Below are 26,197 nucleotides of genomic sequence, written 5' to 3'. Positions count from 1 at the left end.
AGTCATCACGGATCTATGAAAGGGAAATCATGCTTGACGAATCTGTTAAGAGTTTTTTGAGGTTGTAACTAGCAGAATAGATAAGGGGGAACTTGGGGATGTGTATTTGGTTTTTCAGAAGGCATTCGATAAAGTGCCACACAAGAGGTTATTAAACAAAATTAGGGCTCATGGGATTGGGGGTAGTATACTAGCATGGATTGAGGATTGGTTAACGGACAGAAAACAGAGAGTAGGAATAAACAGGTCATTTTCGGGTTGGCAGGCTGTAACTAGTAGGGTACTGCAAGGATCAGTGCTTGGGCCTCGGTTATTCACAAGCTACATCAATGATTTGGATGAGGGGACCAAATGTAATATATCCAAGTTTGCTGATGATACAAAGCTAGGTGGGAATGTAAGTTGTGAGGAGGATGCAAAGAGGCTTCAAGGGGATATAGACAGGCTAAGTGAGTGGGCAGGAGCATGGCAAATGGAATATAATGTGGAGAAATATGAAGTTATCCACTTCGGTAGGAAAAATAGAAAAGCAGAATATTTTTTAAATGGTGAGAGATTGGGAAATGTTGGTGTTCAGAGGGACCTGGGTGTCCTTGTACATGAATCACTGAAAGTTAATGTTGTGTATGTACCTTTAAGAGAAGAACTGATTTTATACTGCAGTACCGGCAGCGACCACACCTGTATAAAAAGCCCTAGCAGGCTTCTGTACTTCAGTCTTAAGTTACCCTCTGTTCAAGTAAATACCTGTTTTATTGTTCTCCTGCAGTCCGTGTATTATTTATACTCGGACATTACACTGGCGACGGGCAGGTTCGAACTCACCTGCAGTACTGCATCAGCTCACGGGGATCTTTTCCCTGAAGAGAAACTTCTTGGAGGTCGAAGTCAGAACGGCGGGCGTCGACCACGGGCAACCGCCCAGGGATCCATTGGAGAGTTGCAGGGGAGGCTGTGGAGAGCTGGGCCTGGCTCCCCAGTCGAGGTGTTCCAGCAAGTCGTGCTGGTAGCAGGTAGTGTGCTGACCCTTCCGGACTGCGGCGGGCTCGGGCTCGATCGAGCGGCTCTGCAAAGGGGCCGTGCAGCGTTGTCGGGAGGAAGAGAGAGAGAGAGGGTGGAGCGCACAGGACGCGGTCGGTGCTCATGAACAGGGCAGCGTGGAGAGGATAGAACGCGGGGAAGGAAAAGTGATACGCGCCGAAGCCGCGGGTCGCCACCATTACCCTGTAGAATGCTAGGAGCAGTGTGGCAGCAAGGGGAAGAAGGAAAAGCGCGGGAGGCGCCATTTTATTCCATTGGGGAAGAAGAAAAAGCGCGGGAGGCGCCATTTTAAATCACTCAAGATGCCGAAGAGTGGCAGTATCACTGCTTTTGACAACAAGGTAGAAGACTGGACCACGTATGTGGAAAGAATTGAAGTGTACTGCAAGGCAAATGAGGTGGCCGATGGAAAGAAGGCGTCGGTATTATTAAATTTGATGGGCGTGAGAACGTACGGCCTATTGCGGAATTTAATTACCCCAGCTAAACCAGTGGAGAAAAGTTTTGAAGAGATTGTTAATATCTTACAGGAACACCTAAACCCTACACCGCTGCTGATAGCAGAAAGATTCAAGTTCCATAAAAGAAACCAGCACAAAGATGAGAGCAATGCTGACTGTCTTACGGAACTACGCAAGTTACCGAAGCACTGCCAGTTCGGAGCAGGACTGGCAGACACCTTGCGGGATAAGTTTGTCTGCGGGCTCCAAAGTGAAGGAACCCAGAAACGACTACTTTCGGAAAAGGACCTGACGCTAGAACAGGCTTTCAGTGTGGCAGTATCCTACAAAGCAGCAGCACGGGGAGCTGCGGAAATACAACAGAAACCACAGGAATACAGCGCTAACGAAATGGCGTATGGAGCAGAAAAGTGCTATCGCTGCGGCAGAACAACCCATGATCAGAAGGACTGCTGGGTTAAGGACAAAGTATGCAGGCAATGTGGGAAAATGGGACACATAGCAAGAGTCTGCAGGTCGGGAAAGAAAACCAACACTACAAGAACTACTAAGGAAAAGTACAAGAAAGTAAAGAAATTGACAGACAGTAGTTCGGAAGATCAGGAGAGTGATAAGGACTCCGGGAGCAGGAGACTAAGTTGTCTAAAGTTACACAACGTGATCGCAAAGGAGGATCACCAAACCATTTGGGTCACCCTCATGATAGCAGGGTCCCCAGTAAAGATGGAATTGGACACAGGATCAGCCCTAACTGTCATGAATCGACGAGACTATGAGCAGCTATTCTCACACATACCCTTGAAGGACACGTCCATTGTATTGAAGACATACACGGGGCAAAAAGTCTACCCCAGAGGAAAAATAAGGGTGCCAGTTGAATACAACGGCAAGGAAACACAGAAACTGTATCTATATATACTACCAGATGGAGGACCACCATTATTGGGACGTGAATGGATCCGAAAAATACAATTGGATTGGCATTCCATTCAGGCGCTAACTGTGACTGATAAAAAGGATGATGGCGTCACAGCTGGACGACTGTCAAAAATTCTAACTGACGCGAAAGAGGTGTTCCAACAAGGACTTGGGACTCTAAAAGGAGTAACGGCAATGATAAAAATCGAAGATAACGCAAACCCAAATTTTTTTTAAGCCCCTTATGCAATCCGCCCAGCCGTTGAAGCAGAGCTGGAGAGTCTGGAGCGTTCGGGTGTGCTGTCCAAGGTGGACTGGAGCAACTGGGCCACACCCATTGTTCCTGTAATGAAGAAATCATTGAGCAGCACGCCTGGGGAACCGAAGAAGGTTCGCATCTGTGGGGACTTCAAGGTAACTGTGAACCCAGTCCTGCACTCAGTACAATATCCACTTCCACGGATAGAAGATATTTTCGCCTCACTATCTGGAGGGAAACGCTTTACAAAGATTGATCTGGCCCAAGCGTATCTACAAATGGAGGTGGAAGAAGCGTCTAGGAAATACCTCACGATAAACACTCAAAAAGGCCTTTACCAGTACAATCGACTGGTACTCGGGGTAGCATCAGCCCCGGCTATTTGGCAGAGGGCGATGGAACAAGTCCTGCAAGGGATCCCGGGGACCCAGTGTTATTTGGACGACATCCTGGTTACGGGCGAAAATAACAGTGAACACCTTGCCAACCTGGAGCAGGTGCTCACGAGATTAAAGGAATATGGGCTACGAGCCAACCGCCCCAAATGCGAGTTCTTCAGGAGACAAATCTCGTATTGTGGCCACATGATTGATGAGGAAGGGTTGCATAAGTCGCCGGACAAGATTGAGGCTGTAGTCAAGGCTCCAGCACCGGAAAATGTGTCGCAACTGAGGTCGTTCCTCGGGTTGGTGAACTACTACCATAAGTTCTTGCCGAATTTATCTACAATTCTGCACCCACTGAACGCCCTACTGCAAACTGGAGTAACATGGAAATGGAGTGATGAGTGTAAACGTGCCTTTCAGAAATGTAAATGCCTAATTACTTCAAAAGAAGTATTGGCCCACTACAATCCAACACTACCGATTCGGTTAGCATATGATGCGTCTCCCTACGGCATCGGAGCGGTGCTGTCACACAAATTCCCTGACGGTTCAGAGAGGCCAATAGCCTTTGCGTCGCGCTCGTTAACCTCAGCCAAGCGTAACTACGCCCAGATTGACAGGGAGGCCCTCAGCCTGGTGTGGGGGCAGAAATTCACCCTACTGACTGATCATCAGCCCCTGGTCTCCATTTTTAACCCAAAGAAGGGCGTTCCAGTGATGACGGTGCAACGGCTGCAAAGATGGTCACTTTTTCTAAGGGCACATCAGTACGACATGGAGTACAAAGGTACGAAACAGCATGGAAACGCTGATGGGCTGTCGCGCCTACCGTTGCCTATGGTAGAGGAAGCACCTGCAGTGGACCCTGTTGAGATATTCCATGCGACCATAGTCGAATGTCTACCTGTTACAAACACAAGTATAGAGAAGGAAACCCGAAATGACCTGACACTCTCTCGGGTCTATGATTTGACGGTGAAGGGATGGCCAGCACATGGCGACTCACTGTTGCCAGCATTCTCGCCAAGGAGAGAACAGCTGTCAGTGTGCCGGGGGACCTTGATGTGTGGATCCCGAGTGGTAATTCCACCCAAGTTGAGAGATAGAGTGCTCAATGAGCTTCATGAGGGTCATCTGGGAGTGGTAAAAATGAAGAGCCTAGCCAGGGCGTTTGTGTGGTGGCCGGGAATCGATAAAGAAATCGAGGATATGACCAAGAGATGCACAGGATGCCAGAAGGTCCAAAACGCTCCACCGCAGGCCCCGCTACATCCATGGGAATGGCCCTCATCTCCATGGCAATGGGTACACATTGATTTTGCTGGTCCATTTATGGACTCAATGTTTCTAATCGCCATGGATGCCCACTCGAAATGGCCAGAGGTCATCAAAATGTCCTCCACCACCACGGAGAAAACTATTGCAGTCCTACGGACCATCTTCGCCAGGAATGGCTTGCCAGAACAGATTTGCTCCGACAATGGGCCACAGTTTGTGTCCGAGGATTTCCGGAGGTTTCTGAGGAATAATGGGGTGAAACATTACACATCTGCCCCATATCATCCAGCCACAAATGGATTGGCTGAGAGGTTTGTTCAGACCTTTAAAAAGGCAATAAAGGCGATGTATAACGACGACATACCACTACAACACAATGTAGATAATTTCTTGTTTGCTTACCGGAATGCGACACATGCAGTCACCAACCAAGCTCCAGCCATAATGTTCTTCAACTGAAGGCTAAGATGTCGCCTGGATTTGCTCAAACCAAACATAAGACGAGATGTTGAGGATAAGCAATTCCAGCACATCAATGAGAAGCCAACCAGGAGCTTCAAGATAGGGCAACCAGTCTTGGCCCGCGACTACCGAACAGAAAAATGGCAGCCAGGAACGATATGCACACAGCAGGGACCACTAATGTACACAGTGGACGTTGGAGAGAGCATCGTGAGACGCCATGCTGACCAGATTCTAGAGTCACAGGAACAAGCCAAACCTATACCACGAGCATGTGCACCTGGTAATGAACCCGAAGTACAGATTGCGTCTACCTCAGAAGCAGTGGTATTGGAAGCTGACGAACCAACCAATGACAATGAGCCAGAATCGACTCCGCCGCAAGAACAGGATACTTGAGAAAGGCGCTATCCAGTCAGGATCAGGAAGCCTCCTCAAAGACTGAACTTATAAATAATTATTTCAGTTGATGTATATAGTACAGGGAAAATTGTAATTGTAATTAGTTATTATTTAGTTGTTAAATGAATGTTATGTACTGTTTATCTAAAAGGGGAGGAATTGTTGTGTATGTACCTTTAAGAGATGAACTGATTTTATACTGCAGTACCGGCAGTGACCACACCTGTATAAAAAGCCCTAGCAGGCTTCTGTACTTCAGTCTTAAGTTACCCTCTGTTCAAGTAAATACCTGTTTTATTGTTCCCCTGCAGTCCATGTATTATTTATACTCGGACATTACAGTTAACATGCAGGTACAGCAAGCAATTAGGAAAGCAAATGGTATGTTGGCCTTTATTACAAGAGGATTTGAGTATAAGAGTAAAGATGTCTTACTGCAATTATATAGGGCCCTGGTGAGACCACACCTGGTGTATGGTGTGCAGCTTTGTTCTCCTTACCTAAGGAAGGATATACTTGCCATAGAGGGAGTGCAACGAAGGTTCACCAGACTGATTCCTGGGATGGGGGGATTGTCCTATGAGGAGAGATTGAGTAGACTAGGCCTATATTCTCTAGCGTTTAGAAGAATGAGAGGTGATCTAATTGAAATGTACAACATTCTTACAGGGCTTGACAGGGTAGATGCAGGGAGGATGTTTTCCCTGGCTGGGGAGTCTAGAACCAGGGGTCACAGTCTCAGAATATGGGGTCGGCCATTAGAATTGAGATGAGGAGGAATTTCTTCACTCAGAGGGTGGTGAATCTTTGGAATTCTCTACCCCAGAGGGCTGTGGAGGCTCAGTCATTGAGTATATTCAAGACAGAGATCAATAAATTTTTGGATATTAAGGGAATCAAGGGATATGGGGATAGTGCAGGAAAGTGGAGTTGAGGTAGAAGATCAGCCATGATCTTACTGAATGGCGGAGCAGGCTCAAGGAGCCTAATAGCTTATTCCTGCTCCTATTTCTTATGTTCCCTCATCTCTACCTTTGATGCTTTTGTCTCCAGGATAACCTTCACCATGTCCCATCCCAGTCATTCCCCTTGGTCTGGCCCCATCTTTGTTTCCTCAAATCCAAGGGATGTATACTTGAGTGTATCTAGTATGCAACTGGCTTAGCCATCTATCACCAGATCGAGCTGGACCATATCAAGCTCTACTAGGCTTCTGTCTCCTCTACCAGAACCACCCATTCTGGAAAGCAAACATAGCTTCAGTCACATTTTCTCTGCTCTCGACGGATTCCTTAAACCCCTCACCCCTCCTCCCTCACATTTAACAAGTGTGAGGACTTCATTGGTATTTTAGTATTCAAGATAGAGATAATCCATTCAACTGCCTTTGCTGCTTCCTGCTCTTCTCCTTGCCTATTAAGCCAAATCTCAGTGCTGTCCCCCCCACTCCCCAGCCCTGAACCCTCTTTTTTCTCTAGTTTCTCACTCATCTCCCCCCTGCCTTCTCCAAGTTCATCTCATGATTGACCTAGCTCCTGCTCCCCTGATCTCATTCGCACTAAACTCCTAATCACTCAATTTCCCTTCCTGGCCCCCATTTTAGCTGATATTGTAAATGGTTCCTGCTCCTCAGGCACTGATGCCCGACCGGTCAAAACACCCCACCTAAAAAAAATCTTCTTTGACCCCTCTGTCCTTGTACCATCGCAACTCCAAACGTCCTTTCCCCTCCAAGGTCCTTATATCACTCTCTACCCATATTCCCCTTCCCCCACCTAAACCTGCTTCTTTTCATATCCGCCCCTGGAAAAAACTCTCCCTCAAGTCCCATACCACTGCACTTTCTAATTCCCAACTACCTAGCCTTTGGCTTACAACAACAACAACTTGTATTTATATAGCACCTTTAACGTAGTAAAATGTCCTAAGGTGCTTCGCAGGAGTATTATAAGACAGAAATTTGACACCGAGCCACATAAGGAGAATTTAGGGCAGATGACCAAAAGCTTCGTCAAAGAGGTAGGTTTTAAGGAGCGTCTTAAAGGAGGAAAGAGAGGTAGAGAGATGGAGAGGTTTAGGGAGGAAATTCCAGAGCTTAGGGCCTAGGCAACAGAAGGCACGGCCACCAATGGTTGAGCGATTATCACAGAATCACAGAAACCCCACAGTGCAGATAGAGGCCATTTCGGCCCATCGAGCCTGCACCGACACATATCCCACCCGATCCCCGTAACCCCTACACCAACACATATCCCACCCTATCCCCGTAACCCCATGTATTTAATCCCCCTAACACTAAGGGTCAATTTATCATAGCCAATCAACCTAACTCGCACATCTTTGGACTGTGGGAGGAAACCGGAGCACCCGGAGGAAACCCACGCAAACACGGGGAGAATGTGCAAACTCCACACAGACAGTCGCCTGAGGCCAGATTCGAACCCGGGTCCCTGGCGCTGTGAGACAAGAGTGCTAACCACTATGCCACCGTGCTATAATCAGGGATGCTCAAGAGGGCAGAATTAGAAGAGTGCAGATATCTCGGGGACTTGGGAGGTGACAACACATTCAAGGACCTTGGAGAGGAAAGGGAGGTTGGAGATGGGGTGGTAGTTTGCAAGGATGGAGAGGTCAAGGGTTGTTTTTTTGAGGAGAGGGGTGATGAAAGCAAATTTGAAGGAGAGGGGGACAGTACCTGAGGAGGGAGAACTGTTAACAATGTCAGCTAACATGGGAGCCAGAAAAGGAAGTTGGGTAGTCAGCAGTTTGATGGAATAGGGTCGAGGGAGCAGGAAGTGATTCTCATAGACAAGATGATCTTGGAGAGATCATGAGGGGGAGCTTGGAGAGAAACTGGAGAAAGATGCGAGTTCAGGGCTAAGGCAGGGGGGAACCCTAGAGGAAGTTTGGCCCAGTGGGCTAGGGGAGGAACGGAAGTGGCAGAGGCAACTCAACGGATGGTCTCAATCTTAGAGACAAAGAAGTCCATGAGCTCTTCACACTTGTTGGAGGTGAGGGTGGAGGAGACAGGGGAGAGGGGTTTAAGAAGACGGCTAGCAATAGAGAATAGAAGCCAGGGTTTATCTTTGCATTCCAGAATGATTCTGGAATAGTGAGCAGTTTTAGTAGACGAGATCAGGAACCGATAATGCTTTATGTGGTCCAGCCAGATCTGGCGGTGAAAGGCTAAACCAGTTGTCCGCCATATCCGTTCAAGGGCTGTACTAGGGGGAACGACCAGGGTGAGAGAGGGTAATTGTTTTAATAGGGACTAGGGTATCAAAGGTGGTGGTGAAGGTGTGGTTCAGCAGATCGGTAGCTGCAGAAATGTCGTGGTGAATGGAGGGCCAAAGGTTGGACAGTTGGGATTTCGTAAGTGCAGTTGTAAGAGAGTTGGGAGAGAGTTTTTTCCAGGGGTGGACACAGAAGGAAGTAGGGTTGCAGGGGGGTTAGTGGAAGGGGGATGTGGGTGGAGAGTGATACGAGGAAGTGGTCAGAGATGGCCTTATCTGCGATTGATACGATGGGAGTAACGAGGCCACGAGAGATAGCAAGGTCAAGTGGGTGGCCGTCAATGTGGGTTCGGGCGTTTACATGGAGGGAGAAATTAAGGGAGGATAGGAGGGTAGTGAACTTGGAGCAGAGAGAGCATGATGAATTGAGGTGGAGGTTGAAATCACCGAGGATGAGAAGTTGCTCGGTGCTGATGGAGGAAAGCAATGCAGATATCTCAGTAATAACATTTTTATGGTACTTGGGTGGGCGGTAGAGAACGAGAATTTTAAATGAGAGGGGAGAGGCATGGAATAAGGTGAGATGCTCAAAGGAAGAGAAAGTGCCGGAGGAGTAGGTGGACAGATCAAGGTGTGGTTTGGTGATGAGAGCCACATCGTCACCACGGAGGTCTGGGCGAGGCAAGTGGTGGAAGTTATAGAAACATAGAAGATAGGAGCAGGAGTAGGCCATTCGGCCCCTCGAGCCTGTTCCGCCATTTAATGAGATCATGGCTGATCATCCAAATTCAGTACCCTGTCCTTGCTTTCTCCCCATATCCCTTGATCCCTTTAGCCATAAGAAATATATCTAACTCCTTCTTGAATATATTTAAAAAGTTGGCCTCAACTGCCTTCTGTGGTAGAGAATTCCACAGGTTCACCACTCTCTGGGTGAAGAAATTCCTCCTCATCTCAGTCCTAAATGGCTTACCCCTTATCCTTAGACTGTGACCGCTGGTTCTGGACTCCCCCGCCATCGGGAGCATCCTTCCTGCATCTAGTCTGTCTAGTCCTGTTAAAATTTTATAAGTTTCAATGAGATCCCCTCTCATTCTTCTAAACTCTAGCAAATATAAGCCTATTCAACCCAATCTCTCTTTATACGTCATTCCTGCCATCCCAGGTATCAGTCTGGTGAATCTTCGCTGCACTCCCTCCATGGCAAGAAAATCCTTCCTCAGATAAGGCAACCAAAACTACACACAATACTCAAGGTGTGGTCTCACCAAGGCCCTGTACAACTGCAGCAAGACATCCTTGCTCCTGTACTCGAATCCTCTCGCTATGAAGGCCAACATACCATTTGCCTTCTTAACCGCCTGCTGCACCTGCATGCTTACCTTCAGCGACTGGTGCACAAGGACACCCAGGTCTCGTTGCACTTCACCTTTTCCCAATCTATTGCCGTTCAGATAATAATCTGTTTTCCTTATTTTGCCACCAAAGTGGATAACCTCGCATTTATCCACATTATACTGCATCTGCCATGCCCAATCACCCAACCTGTCCAAATCATACTGAAGTTTCTCTGCATCCTCCTCACAGCACACACGCCCAACCAGCTTTGTGTCGTCTGCAAACTTGGAGATATTACATCTAGTTCCCTCGTCTAGATCATTAATATATATTGTGAATAGCTGGGGTCCTAGGACCGATCCCTGTGGTACCCCACTAGTCCCTGTCTGCCACTCGGAAAAAGACCCGTTTATTCCAACTCTTTGCTTCCCGTCTGCCAACCAGTTCTCTATCCAAGTCAGTACCTTACCCCCAATCCCATGTGCTTTAACTTTACACGCCAATCTCTTATGCGGGACCTTATCGAAAGCCTTCTGAAAGTCCAAATACACCACATCCACTGGTTCTCCCTTATCTATTCTACCAGTTACATCCTCAAAAAATTCCAGTAGATTAATCAAGCATGATTTACCTTTTGTAAATCCATGTTGACTTTGTCCGATCCTGTCACTGTTTTCCAAGTGCTCTGCTATTACATCTTTTATAATGGACTCTAGCATTTTCCCCACTACCGATGTCCCCATTTTCTCTCTACCACCTTTTTTAAATAGTGGGGTTACATTAGCTATCCTCCAATCCATGGGAGCTATTCCAGAGTCTATAGAATTTTGGAAGATGACCAGCAATGCATCTACTATTTCTAGGGCCACTTCTTTAAGTACCTTAGGATGTAGATTATCAGGCCCTGGGGATTTATCGGCCTTCAATCCCATCAATTTCCCTAACACCATTTCCCTACAAATACTGATTTCATTCAATTCCTCCCTCTCATTAGACCCTATGTTCCCCGACATCTCTGGGAGGTTATTTGTGTCCTCCTTTGTAAAGACAGAACCAAAGTATGTATTTAATTGGTCAGCCATTTCTTTGTTCCCCATTATAAATTTCCCTGATTCTGACTGCAAGGGACCTACGCTTGACTTTGTTGTGTCTGTGTGTTGATAGAGACACTGAAGACAGGAGTTGGTTTCATAGGTGTTTACTAAACAAAGTCTGGAGGGGAACTAACTGATACAACACAATATACAGGCTTATATAGCCCGAGTGGCCATTACCGGCATTACAGTACACATGGGGCTCTTAAAGGTACATACACTACAATTCCTCCCCTTTTAGCCAACCAGTACATAATATTTTAAGTAATTATTAATTACATGTTACAAGAAAAATAATCTACACATTGCTGCAGTTAATTAATTATAAGTCAGTCTCTCTGGAGGCTTCCTGACTCGGTCCGGTTAATGCCTCGGTGGTGTAGTAGTTTCTGGTGGTGTAGTAGGTTCTTTTGGCAAGGCTGATTCGGCTTGAATGCCAGTGTCGGGTTCATCGGGTTCCAGTATCACCAGATCGGAGGTAGATATGGGTATCTCTACTTCATCGTTAGGCGTATAGAGTTGTGGTGTAGGTTGTCCCTTTTCGGATGACTCTATGATTTGGTCAGCATGGCGCCTTATTATGCTTTCTCCGATGTCCACGGTATACATCAGCGGTCCTAGTCGTGTGCAGATAGTTCCAGGCTGCCATTTCTCGGTACGGTAGTCCCGGGCCAAAACTTGTTGACCTATCTGGAAGGATCTAGTTGGCCTTTCATTCATGCCTTGAAATTGCCAGTTCTCCATGTCCCTTCTGATGTTGGGCTTGATCAAATCCAGCCGGCATCTTAGGCTTCTATTGAAGAACATCATGGTGGGAGTTTGGTTTGTAACCATATATGTTGCATTCCTGTATGCGAACAAGAAGTTATCCACCTTGTGCTGAAGTTTTATGTCTTCATTACCCATGGCCTTTATGGCCTTCTTGAAGGTCTGGACAAACCTTTCAGCCAATCCATTGGTGGCGGGATGGTATGGGGCAGACGTGTAGTGCTTAACCCCATTGTTTTTTAAGAACTTCCTGAATTCTTCGGACACAAATTGCGGTCCATTATCAGAACAGATCTGTTCCGGCAGCCCATTCCTGGCAAATATGGTCCTTAATGCTGTGATGGTTTTTTCCGTGGTGGTGGAGGACATCTTTATTACCTCCGGCCACTTGGAGTGTGCATCAACCGCGATTAAGAGCATTGAGTCCATAAATGGACCAGCAAAGTCGATGTGTACCCTTTGCCAGGGAGATGAGGGCCACTCCCATGGATGTAGAGGGGCTTGGGGTGGAGCGTTTTGGACCTTCTGGCATCCTAGGCAGCTCTTGGTCATTTCTTCGATGTCTCCATCGATACCTGGCCACCATACAAACGCCCTGGCTAGGTTCTTCATTTTCACTCCACCCAGATGCCCCTCGTGAAGCTCCTTTAGAACTTTATCCTGGAGTTTGGGTGGAATCACCACTCTGGATCCACACATCAAGGTTCCTCGGCACACTGACAGCTGTTCTCTTCTTTGCGAGAATGCTGGCAACAGTGGTTCGCCATGTGCTGGCCATCCCTTCACTGTTAAATCGTAGACTCATGAGAGAGTCGGGTCATTTCTAGTTTCCCTTTCAATGGCAGAATTTGTTACTGGTAGACATTCGACTATGGTAGAGTGGAAAATCTCCACTGGGTCTACGGTAGGTGCTTCTTCTACCATTGGCAACGGTAGGCGCGATAACCCGTCAGCATTCCCATGCTGTTTTGATCCTTTGTATTCTATGTTGTATTGGTGTGCCCCTAGAAAAAGGGACCACCTCTGTAGCCTTTGCGCTGTCATAATGGGAACACCCTTTTTAGGGTTGAATATGGAGATGAGGGGTTGATGGTCAGTCAACAAGGTAAATTTTTGTCCGTGTAGGTAATGGTTGAATTTCTTCACTCCCCATACCAGGCTGAGTGCTTCCCTGTCGATTTGGGCATAGTTACGCTCAGCTGAGTTCAATGAGTGCGCAAAAGCTATCGGCCGTTCCGAGCCATCAGGGAATTTATGCGATAATACTCCTCCTACGCCGTAAGGGGATGCATTGCACACCAGTCTGATTGGCAGTGATGGGTTGTAATGAACCAAAACTTCTTTGGACGTGATTAAGTCTTTGCATTTATGGAAGGCACGTTTAAAGTCTTCGCTCCATTTCCAAATTACTCCTGTTTGTAGCAGTTCATTAAGAAGGTGTAGAAGAGTTGATAAGTTCGGTAAAAATTTATGATAGTAATTTATTAATCCCAGGAACGACCTTAATTGTGAAACATTTTCAGGTGCTGGGGCTTTTATGACCGCTTCAATATTTTCAGGTGACTTATGCAACCCTTCCTTATTAATTATGTGGCCACAATATGATATTTGATTTTGGAAAAATTCGCACTTGGGGCGATTTGCTCGTAGGCCCCGTTCTCTCAGCCTAGTGAGCACCTGCTCCAAATTGGCAAGGTGCTTGTTGTCGTTTTCTCCTGTTACAAGGATGTCGTCTAGGTAGCATTGAGTCCCCGGAATCCCTTGGAGGACTTGCTCCATAGCTCTTTGCCAGATAGCTGGAGCGGATGCTATTCCGAAAACCAGTCGTTTGTACTGGTACAGACCTTTGTGTGTATTTATCGTGAGATATTTTTTAGAGGCCTCTTCAACCTCCATCTGTAGATATGCCTGTGCCAAGTCAATTTTGGTGAAACGTTTCTCTCCGGATAGTGAGGCGAAAATATCTTCTATCCTCGGAAGAGGATACTGTACCGTGTGAAGGACCGGGTTTACAGTCACCTTGAAGTCTCCACAGATGCGAATTTTTCTCTGTTCTTCAGATTTATCATTATTCAATGCTTTCTTCATGACTGGAACGATGGGTGTTGCCCACTCGCTCCAATCTATTTTGGATAATACGCCTGCCTTTTCCAAATTCTCCAGCTCTGCCTCGACTGCTGGACGAATTGCGTATGGCATCGGTAGGGTATCAACAATTTCTTTAAAATTCTTGTCCTTTGGTTTGGCTGGAATGATTAAATTTCGTAACAACCCGTATGTCTTTGCACCCATTAGATTTAGCAGTACTGAAGCTTTTTTTTCATCTTCTATTCCATTTGTGGTGCAATATACCTCCACTCTTTCCACATATGTGGTCCAATCCTCTATCTCGTTATCAAAAGCATCAATATTGCCAGACTTAGGCATCCTAGAAATAAAATGGCGCTTCCCACGCTTTTCTTTCTTTTCTGCAGAAAAGATATGGCGCTTCCTGTGCTTCCCCGCCGCTGCTGCCGATAACAACGCTGTTTCCCGTGGTTTCCGTTCTTTTTATTTATTTATTTACAGTTGGAGACTCGTTCCCGCCGGACTCTCTCTCTAGGTCTGAACGCCGACCTGTTTGCAGCGCCGGCCGTCTCCCGAGTGCTCCCTCCCCGTCTGTTACTGCTTGCCTCCGCTTTCGCTGCTTGGCCTAGCTGTAGAGCCAGCCGCTGGAGCCCCAGCCTGACGCCCAGGAAGGATTATTGCAGTACCTGCCACCAGCTTGGCTAGCTGGTGAAACCACAGCTTTTTCTTTTTCTTGATTTGTTCAACTTTGGACGCCAGAGGAATCGATGTCCTTGAGGTGCTGCCGAATTGCAGGTAAGTCCGTTTCCAATTCATCGCCACTGTTGTGTCGGTATGTTGATAGAGACACTGAAGACAGGAGTTGGTTTCATAGGTGTTTACTAAACAAAGTCTGGAGGGGAACTAACTGATACAACACAATATACAGGCTTATATAGCCCGAGTGGCCATTACCGGCATTACAGTACACATGGGGCTCTTAAAGGCACATACACTACAGACTTCACCAATCTTTTTCTCTTCACATATCTATAGAAGCTTTTACAGTCAGTTTTTATGTTCCCTGCAAGCTTACTCTCATTCTATTTTCCCTCTCTTAATTAATCCCTTTGTCCTCCATTGTTGAATCCTAAACTGCTCCCAATCCTCAGTTTTGTTGCTTTTTCTGGCCAATTTATACGTCCTCTCCTTGGATCTTATGCTATCCCTAATTTCCCTTGTTAGCCACGATTGAGTCACCTTTTTTGTTTTATTTTTATGCCAAACAGGGATGAACAAATTTTGTAGTTCATCCATGCGACCTTTAAATGTTTGCCATTGCCTATCCACCGTCAACCCTTTAAGTAACATTCCCCAATCAATCCTACCCAACTCACGCCTCATACCATCATAGTTTCCTTTATTTAAATTCAGAACCCTAGTATCTGAGTCAACTACTTCACTCTCCATCTTAATGAAGAATTCTATCATATTATGATCGCTCCTCCCCAAGGGGCCTCGCACAACAAGATTGCTAATTAATCCTTTCTCGTTACATAATACCCAGTCTAAGATGGCCTGATCTCTAGTTGGTTCCTCGATATATTGGTCCAGGAAACCACCCCGTATACACTCTAGGAATTCCTCCTCCACAGTATTGTTACTAATTTGGTTAGCCCAATCTATATGTAGATTAAAGTCACCCATGATAACTGCTGTGCCCTTATTGCATGCGTCTCTTAATTTCCCATTTAATGCCATCCCCAACCTCAGCATTACTCTTTGGGGGTCTGTATACAACTCCCACTAACGTTTTCTGCCCCTTGGTATTTCTCAGCTCTACCCATACAGATTCCACATCATCAGAGCTAATATCCTTCTTTACTATTGTGTTAATCTCCCCTTTAACCAGCAATGCTACCCCACCTCCTTTTCCTTTTTGCCTCTCCTTCCTGAATATTGAATACCCATGGATGTTGAATTCCCAGCCTTGGTCACCCTGGAGCCATGTCTCCGTAATTCCAATTACATCATTATAGCCAGGCGGGAGGCTTCATTTAAGGGTAAGGTGTCATCACCCATCAGCCAGGTTTCCGTCAGGGCCATGTTGTCAAAGCAATCATCCACAATAAGAACATAAGAACATAACATAAGAAGTAGGAGCAGGAGTAGGCCATACGGCCCCTCGGGCCTGCTCCGTCATTCAATAGGATCATGGCTGATGCGAACCTAGACTCACGTCCACTTCCCTGCCCGCTCCCCATAACCCTTAATTTCCTTATCAGCTAGGAAACTGTCTATTTCCTTTTTAAATATATTTAATGTCGCAGCTTCCACAGCTCTCTTGAGGTAGCAAATTCCATAGATTTACTACCCTCTGAGTGAAGAAGTTTCTCCTCATCTCAGTTTTGAAATGGCAGCCCCTTATTCTAAGATTATGCCCCCTAGTTCTAGTCTCACCCATCAGTGGAAACATCCTCCCCGCATCCACCCGATCAAGCCCCCTCACAATCTTATATGTTTCGATAAGATCGCCTCTCATTCTTCTGAATTCCAATGAGTAGAGGCCCAACCTACTCAACCTTTCCTCATAAGTCAACCCCCTCATCTCTGGAATCAACCGAGTGAACCTTCTCTGAACTGCCTCGAGAGCAAGTATATCTTTTCTTAAATATGGAAACCAAAACTGTACGCAGTATTCCAGGTGTGGCCTCACCAGTACCTTGTATAACTGAAGCAAGACTTCCCTGCTTTTATACTCCATCCCCCTTGCAATAAAAGCCAAGATTCCATTGGCCTTCCTGATCACCTGCTGTACCTGCATACTAACCTTCTGTGTTTCATGTACCAGGACCCCCAGATCCCTTTGTACTGTAGCACTTTGCAGTTTCTTTCCATTTAGATAATAACTTGCTCTTTGATTTTTTCTGCCAAAGTGCATAACCTCACACTTTCCAACATTATATTGTATCTGCCAAATCTCTGCCCACTCACTTAGCCTGTCTTTGTCCTTTTGCAGGTTTTTTATGTCCTCCTCACTCACTGCTTTCCCTCCCATCTTTGTATCGCTCGTGGGAGTTGTATAAGCTCATGGATGGCAAGGGCCTTGTTCTCAAGTGAATGGACATTCTGGAGGGAGATGTGGAGAGGGTCAGTGATGGCTGACCCACTGCCAGCGTCCACAGGGTCAACGCTGGGAGGGGTGAGTTGGACGGGGAGGAGATTGGGAAGATTAGCCCCCAATGGGCGCGCTGGGCGGGATGGTCAGCAAGAGAGTAGGAGGGGACAGTTGGGGTTCCTGCTCATAAGGAGGCAGCGACGAGTGCCATGGTGAGCCTTTTGGAGGATGCCAAGAGAGGCACAGAGGGAAGCTGTAGGCTTATCTAAGAGGGAGTCAAGCCTGGGATGGTGGCAGGAGAGTAAGAACATCGAAGAGTACCGAAGGACTGGGGTAGGGATTTAGGAGGGCAGAGTATCCGAGAGGAGAGATGAAAGGAGGCATGATGACAGGAGAGAGCGGTCAGGGAGGGATAAAGAGAAAAGGAAAACGGGGAGAAAAAGTGGAAATAGAACTGAACGGCTCGGGTCCGGTGCGGCAGCCAAAGTGTGCACGCGAATGGACACAGGGAAAAACTCAGGTTACATAGGCCTGGTTATGCAGTAATTAATGGGATACATATTTCCTGGTAGTAGCAGGGAATTGGTTGGAGACAATAGTAGGAAGACCAGAGTTAAAGTTAGAGGTCCCATGGAGGGATATTGTTGAAATAGGTAGGATGGAATCGGCATGAAGCATCAACAAACTGTTGTCCAACTTCGGAGACAGGTGTAGCAGGCGAGTGAAGTCCGGAAGCTATTTGAAGGGTAGAGAATTGGAGGATGGAGGTTATCGCCATAGGAATGAGAATCAGTTGCGGTGCAGAAAGATGATGGTGAAATTGATGCAAGTTGGAGGTCACCGTAGATCAAAAGCGGCAGAGAAAATGTAAAACCACAAGCCAGCGACCAGCAAAGCTGAAAAACCAGTAGAACAAGTCACCGGACAGCAGTGAAACAGCAGCTGCTAGCCAGAAGCCAACAAAGCTTAAAAAAAACACAGTAGAACCAGCTCAGCAGAGAGACAGATGCTGTTTAAAAGTTATTTAGAAAATCTTTTAGCAGCAGAATCAGAGACACAGCAGATGAGTCTTACTGTGTAATCCAGTGCAGAAGCATACTGGTGTAATCCAGTGTAGTCCAAAGCAGAAATGTAGTCTAGACGTCCAGAGAAGTCCAGGAGTTCAGAAACTGATTTGGGAAAAGAATTCAGCAGCTTAAAACTTAAAGCGACTGAGTGGCACAGCAGAGTCACAGCAGCTGAGTCAAACAGTGTAGCCCAGTCCTGATGGCAGAGGAATCCAGGTGACCGGGGAGCCAAATTTCATCAGAGTTCCAGCAGTTGAAAAGAGAGCAGTGAAAACAGAGAACAAGCAGGGTTGGGGGATGGGCAGAGGACTCTGCACAGGTAGCTTTAAACTTGTAGTTTAAACTTGTAGTTTGGGATAAAATGCATCCACTATCAGAGCCAGGATATCTTAAGCAATGGAAGAAAGGAGATTGGGGGAAGAAAGGGCAAAGGATGGCAATGATGATCAAGGATACAGTTGCAGAGGAGACGAGCTCAGTAAGGAGCTGCCTGCCTAGGACCCATCTTGGAAGATCTAGCCTTCATGACAATTCTTCATGTCATCCCTGCAGCTACTGACTTACTAAATCACACCCTCTCCACCACCTTTGATGCCCTTGTCCCCACTAAAATCATTGCACTCTCTCAGCCTAGTCGTTCCCCTGGTATACCCCTCATCTCCGCATCCTTAAGTCCAAGGGACGCAGACTTGAACGTCTTTGGTGGACAACTGGTCTAATCATCCATCACAAGATTTGGCTAGATCATATAAAGCACTACCAGGTCCTTCTGCCCATCACTAAAACTGTCCACTATTCTAAGATCATCCAGGATTGCAAAAAGAATACCAGGCTTCTCTTCACCACAAACCGTCTTCTCAAACAACTCTCCCCTGCCTCCTCCTCCAACAATAAATGTGAGGAGCTCATGGACTTCTTTGTTAAAAAGATCGACAACATCCGTTCAACTGCTTCTGCTTTCAATTCCCTCCCTTCCCCATGCCCACCAGACCTTACTTCCTCTCTGTATTCCCCCTGTCCTAACTTTAAATTTGCATATTTCTCTAATTTCTCTCCTATCTCCCCTCTTGCCCCTTTAAAGCTCATCTTGTCAATGAGACCAACCTCCTGCTCTTTCGACCCTATTCCTATTAAATTGCTGACCACTCAACTTTCCTTCCTGGCTCCCATGTTAGCGGATATTGTTAACGGTTCTCTCTCAGGTATTGTCCCCCTTTTCTTCAAATCTGCCGTCATCTCTACTCTCCTCAAAAAAAAACCCTTGATCCTTCCATTCTTGCAAACTATCACCCCATCTCCAACCTCCCTTTCCTCTCCAAAGTTCTTGAACGTGTTGTCGCCTCCCAAATCCGTGCCCATCTTTCTCAGAACTTGTTTGAATCCCTCCAATCAGGCTTCTGCCCCGCCACCGTACCGAAACTGTTCTTACCAAGGTCACAAATGACATCTTAATTGACTGCGACAAAGGTAATCTATCCCTTCTCATCCTCCGGGACCTGTCTGCAGCCTCTGACATGGTTGACCACAAAATTCTGCTCCAACGCTTCTCCACCTCAAGCCATAACCATAGAATCACCTGCAATGGCATCTCTTCCCGATCCTGCACTGTCACCTCTGGTGTCCTCCAAGGATTTACCATTGGCACCCTCCTATTTCTCAACTACACACTGCCCCTCGGTGACATCATCCGGCAACACAACGTGAGTTTTCACATGTACGCTGATGATACCCAGCTCTACCTCTCCTCCACCTCTCTCGAACCCTCCACTGTCTCTCTACTATCAGACTGTTTTCCGACATCCAGCACTGAAGGAGTAGAAATTTCCTCCAATTAAAAATCGGGAAGACCGAAGCCATTGTCTTCGGTTCACGCCACAAATTCTATTCCCTTTCCACTGATTCAATCTCTCTCCCCAGCAACTGTCTAAGGCTGACCAAGTCTGTTCGCATATTTGATTATGAATTGAGCTTCCTACCTCATATCCATTCTATCACTAAGACCATCCATTTACACTTTCATAATATCACCCATCTCTGCGCTTACCTCAACTTACCTGCAGCCGAAATCCTCATCCATGCCTTTATCACCTCTAGGCTTGACTATTCCAATGCACTCCTGGCCAGTCTCCCTAGTTCTACCCTCCATAAACTTGAGGTCATCCAAAAACCTGTTGCCCGTGTGCTAACTCGCACGAAGTCCCACTCACCCATCTCCCCTGTGCTTGCTGACCTACATTGGCTCCCAGTTAAGCAACGCCTCGATTTTAAATTTCTCATCCTTGTTTTCAAATCCCTCCATGGCCTCGCCCCTTCTTAGCTCTGTAATCTCCTCCAGCCCTATAATTCCCCTAGACCTCTGTGCTCCGCCTAATCTGGCCTTTTGAACATCCCCGATTTTAAATGCTCCACCAGTGGCGGTTGTGCCTTCAGCTGCCAAGGTTCTAAGCTCTGGAATTCCTTCCCTAAATCTCCCCGCCTCTCCACTTTCCTTTCCTCCTTTAAGACGCTCCTTAAAACTTACCTCTTCGACCAAGCTTTTGGTCATCTGCCCTAACATCTCCTTATATGGCTTGGTGTCAAATTCTGGTTCTTTTTGATAATACTTCTGTGAAGCACCTTGGGACGTTTTATTACGTTAAAGGCGCTATTTAAATAGAAGTTGTTGTTGTCCTTGAACGTGTTGTCACCTCCCAGATCCATTCCCACCTCTCCTAATTGTAGTCAAAGCATATCTGGCCATGGCTTCTCTTTCTACCTCTACATAGACACCTCTGGAGTCTTCCAATTCATCCTTTACTCCCTCCTCTTCCTCATCTGTATGCTGCCAATTGGCGACATCTACCTCTCTGCTACCTCTCTCAACCCTTCCACTGTCTCTGTGCTATTAGACTGCCTGTCCAACATCTATATTGGATAAGCCATAACTTCCCCCAAGGAAACATTGGGAAGACTGATCATCTTCAACCCCCGACACAATCTCCGTATACCCTGATCACCGAATTCAACCCCCTCCCTGGCCACTGTTCCAGGCTGAACCAGACTGATCGCAAACTCAATGACCTGTTCACCCCTGAATGAAGCTTCAAACCCAATATTCTCCCCATCACTAAGACCACCTACTTCCACCTCTGTAATATTGCCCACCTTTGTCTCAACCTCATCCATCTCCTGCTGAAACCCTTCGTCATCTCTGGGCTCCATTACTCCTGGCCGGACACATCCTTCACCTTCCATAAATCTCATCCAAAGTTCTGCTGCCCATATCTCATCCCACACAAAGCCACACCCATCCAGCACACCCATCTTCGCTGATCAAGATTGGCTCCAGGTGCTCCAACACCTCAAATTTAAAAATTCTCATCCTTGTGTTCAACTTCCACCATGGCTACACCCTTCTGTATCTCAGTAACCTCCTCCAGCTCTTCAACACAGCTCTCACCCCGAGCTCTGAGTTCTTCTGACTCCGGCATCTTATGAATTACCCTTCCCTTCTCCCCGCCGCCGGCTGCCATGCTATCAGCTGCCCAGGTCCCACTCTCTGGGATTCCCTTCCAAACCCTTCTGCCTCTGCACCCTCTCCTCCTTTATGACCCTCCCAAAAACCCATCTCTTTGACCAATCTTTTGGTCATTCCTCCGAACATCTCTTTCTTTGTCTCGGTGTCTGATTGGCAGAAGGTGACAAGTGGTATTCCCCAGGGATCTGTACTGGGGCCTCAGCTTTTCACCATTTTTTTAATGATGGATGAAGGAATAGAAAACTGCATATCCAAGTTTGCAGACGACACTAAGTTAGGAAGCACCATAAGTTGTGTGTATGGGAGCAGGAAGTTGCAAAGGGACATAGACAGATTAAGTGAGTGAGCCAAACTATAGCTGTAATGTATTATCACGTGGTTTGTCACATGGTTTAGTATGAGCATGCTCAGTTCGCTCTGGCCTAGTAAAGTAGCTCCTGGACTAGCAACTCATTCTGTCTGTCCTTTATTTTCTCTACCCACATATATTACATTTTGGCAACGAGAATGGGAACCCAAAGCCATTTTTAGGGATCATGGAAGGACACAGTGTTCAACCTTCGAATGGAAAAGTTTATGGTGAATTTATGACACCTAAACTGAATTTTTTTGCTATGTTTTATTGTTAATGTTGATGCAGAATCGTCTTGTGCTTCGTTTTCATGTGTATGGATGCACATCAACAGCGGCGCTAATTCTCACAGGTACACAGGTAGCGTGCTGAGTCACTGTTCAACAGGATTGGGACAATCATGGCTGCGCCTATGGGATTCATTGGAAGCCTCGGCATATATGACCGAGCTCGCGAACCATTCAGCTCTTACATTGAGTGGATGGAGATGTTTTTTAAGGTCAATAACATTATTGAGACTGAAGGTGTAGATGAGAATGTTCAAGCTGAAAATAAAGTAATTCGTGAATGGAAAAAAGCAATTTTTCTAACAGAAATCGGGCCAGATGTCTACAGAATGTTGACAAACCTGCTCATGCCAGGGAAAGTGAAGGATGTGTTGTTTGAAGACATTGTCGAGAAACTCGAGGACCATTTCGACCCAAAGCCATTAGAAATAGCAGAGAGCTATAAGTTTGGTACCAGAAACCAAAAACAAAGTGAAATCATCAATGAGTACATTGTACCTCTTAAAAATCTGTCCTTGCATTGTAACTTCAGCACATTTTTGGATCGTGCATTGTGAGATAAGTTTGTGTGTGGACTGGTGGATGAGCGCACAAACCTAATGTTTGACATAGCATGCAAAATTGTCCTATCTATGGAGATGGCATCTAAGAATGCTAGGGAGCTCCGTCCAACTCAAGTGACTAGTGCAGCTGAGGTCTACAGTCACAAAGCTACCGCTGAACCTAAAGCTGTGAGACCAAGTCAAAAGCATGTCAGTGAGAGCAGTTCAGTGAATTGTTATCGCTGCAATGGAAATCACTCACCACAGACCTGCCAATACAGAAATGTGAAGTGTTTTCACTGCCAGAAGCAAGGCCATATTTCAACAGTTTGCAGAGCTAGATCGAAAGCAGGAAATAAGAACCATTCTAGTGTCAATGCAAAGCAGCAACAACAAAAGGGCGGAATTCACAATATTGAAGTGAATACACCTGATATTGGAGAACTAGGCATCTACAGTATCTATGCCACTACTGACAACGCTTTCAGTCATGAGAAAATCTTCCGTACAAAACTTTTGATCAATGATCAATAGATTGATATGTGTATCGACATGGCAGCAGACTGCTCTATCATGAGTTAGGACACATAAGTTTAATCAAATACCACTTACAAAGAGTACCATAGAGTTAAAACCCTACTCCGGAGAAATCCTAGAATCATGTGGACAAATGGAATGTACAGTTCAACACAATGGCAGTCAATAAAGCTGTCTATTATTGTAGCGAGCTACAACAACAGGCCAACCCTCATAGGCAAAGATAGGTTGAGAAAGTTGAAACTGGACTGGAAAAACATCTTCAGTGTAGATGCTTCAAAGAAGCGACTCGCACAATGCTGAACAAGTATAAAAGTATGTTCTTAGACAGTTATGAGGGCATCACTGGGTATGACACGCATATCCGCATCAAGTCCAACACAAAGCCTGTCTTTTGTAAGGCAAGGCTGGCCCCCTATGCATTGAAAAGTCAGGTTGTGGAAGAGCTAGAGTAACTGAGAGAGAACGGAGTACTAGTAAAAACTGACAAAAGTGAATGGGCTACCCCGATTTTGGTTGTGCCCAAAGCAGACAAAACTGTGAGCTTGTGTGGTGACTACAAAATTACTATCAACCAAGCAGTTGACGATGAGCAGTACCCGTTACCTACATCACAAGATTTGTATGCAGCATTCTCTGGATCAAAGGTTTTCTCCAAGCTTGACCTGTCACATGCTTATGCTCAGCTGAATGTTGACAAAGAGAGTCAACAGTATCTCACTATCAACACACACAAGGGACTGTACTTACTGTACTTATACAGCAAGCTGCTGTATGATGTAAAGTCCTTTCCCAAAATCTTCCAAGCTACAATGGATAAGATTTTGCAAGGATTTCCAAATTGCTTATGCAATCAAGATGATGTGCTGATTGCAACAAGCAGCGAGAAAGAAAATCTAGAAGTGTTAAATTTAGTGCTTCAAAGGTTGAATTCCCACAATATAAAATTGAAATGGAGCAAATGTGCTTTTGTGCAGCCCGAGGTTGTGTACCTTGGTCTGAAAGTTGATGCAAATGGATTGCAACAAGTTAAGGAAAAGGTTGATGCTGTCATCAATGCTCCAAAGCCACAGAACGTGTCTGAGTTAAGATCTTTCCTTGGAATGGTCCAGTACTATGCACGTTTCTTACTTGAGTTAGCGACCATGTTAGCTCCATTGCACGAGCTCAAGAAGGATGTCCAGTGGAAGTGGACAAAAGCGCAACTGGAAGCTTACGATGCTTGTAAGAGAAGTCTCTCTAGCAATGCTTTACTTGTGTACTATGACACAGTGCATGAGCTTAACTTAGCGTGTGATGCTTCTAGCTATGGTGTGGGAGCTGTCATAGGCACGTAATGGATGACGGCAAGAGAAACCAATCGCGTTCACATCGTGAACCCTCACAAAGAGCGAAATAAATTATGCGCAAATTGAAAAGGAAGCACTCGCCATAGTGTTTGGAATCAAGAAATTCCAACAGTTCCTGATCGGCAGAAACTTTATCCTGATAACCGATCACAAACTGCTCCTAGCAATATTGGGGCCCAAATCTGCCATCCCTGCAATGGCCGCATCAAGAATGCAACGTTGGGCAGTGTTGTTGTCACAATATGACTACACGATTGAATATCGCACTTCAAAGGAAAAAGCAATCGCAGATGCCTTGTCCAGGTTGCCACATGAAGACTCATGTGTTGGGAGTGAAGGTGAGATTTTCACGCTAGGTGCAGTTGACAAAGACTTTCTCGTGAATGCAATTGAGATTGCAAATGAGACTCAAAAAGACTCGGTACTGAAAAGAGTGCATGAAAACACCTTGAATGGATGGACTGATCAGTGTCTGGACACAGAGTTGAAACCATTCCATAACTGTCGTACTGAATTGTCTTGTGAGCAAGGTTGTAAACAATTCAGTATGACGGAGTGGTGGTACCTACTTCTTTGCGAGATAGAATTCTGGCCGAACTTTATACTGAACATACAGGGATCATCGGTATAAAATCAATTGCAAGAAGTTTTGTTTACTGGCCTGGATTGGACAGTGATCTTGAATCACTTGTCAGCAAATGCAGTGTTTGCCAAAATTACAGAAACAAATCACCCAAAACTCCACTAGAACCCTGGTCATGGCCAAGTAGACCATTTCAGAGAGTACATGTAGACTTCTGTGAGAAAGTAAAAGGATTATTTCCTGGTACTTGTAGATAGTCACTCAAAGTGGATTGAAGTGAAACACATGGGTTCAAATACTACAACTGAATGTACCATAGAGGAGTTGAAGTCTATCTTTGCATGTCATGGCTTACCTGAAGAGCTTGTTTCTGACAATGGCCCTCAGTTCCATTCTGCTCTATTCCAAGAGTTCATGAAATGGAACTATATCAAACACACTCTCGTTCCACTATATCATCCAGCTTCAAACGGAACAGCCAAAAGGTCAGTCAGAATAGTAAAAAAAGCTCTCAAAAAGCAAGTGTTGCAGGGTTGTTTGGGACTCAGCATGAAGCAACGTTTGGCAAATTTCTTGCTGAAGTACAGAACTACTCCACACACTACAACTGGATATACCCCAGCAGAACTCTTGATAAAGAGATTGAGAACACGATCGAGTCTTGTTCAACCAAATTTGATCTCAAGAGTTGAACAGAAACAGTTGAGTCAGAAACGTTATTATGACAGCAATCGGAAAGAACGCAGTTTCAGACAAAACAAGTGTGTTCGCGTTCTCAGTCCCCCTGGCAAGTCGAGTTCACACAAGTGGGATATAGGAACCGTGGTAGAGGTTGTGGGAACCAAGAGATATTTGGTTGAGATTGGTGACAACATCCAAAGTGTTCATGTAGATCAAATGATCTCTGCTAGAGATGAACCAAGACGTGATCTTGAACCACTTGATCATGATCACATACATGAGTTTGACTCCGTTCAGACTTCAGAAACTGAAGTACCAGGTTCAAACAAATCTGAAATAGAAACAGGATCATCGTTGAGTTCAGAACCAGAACAAAACAGCCCGAAAATTGGTTCAACACCAAAACCTTTTGTAAGTAGATCAGGAAGGCTCCGCAAACCTGTTATTAAATTGGATTTGTAGTTCATTTGTAGCATTT

Source organism: Somniosus microcephalus, chromosome 10, assembly GCF_052327205.1.
Source record: "Somniosus microcephalus isolate GS21.2 chromosome 10, FLI_Smic_1.0, whole genome shotgun sequence".
Taxonomy (NCBI): domain Eukaryota; kingdom Metazoa; phylum Chordata; class Chondrichthyes; order Squaliformes; family Somniosidae; genus Somniosus; species Somniosus microcephalus.
This window is presented reverse-complemented; position numbering follows the sequence as displayed.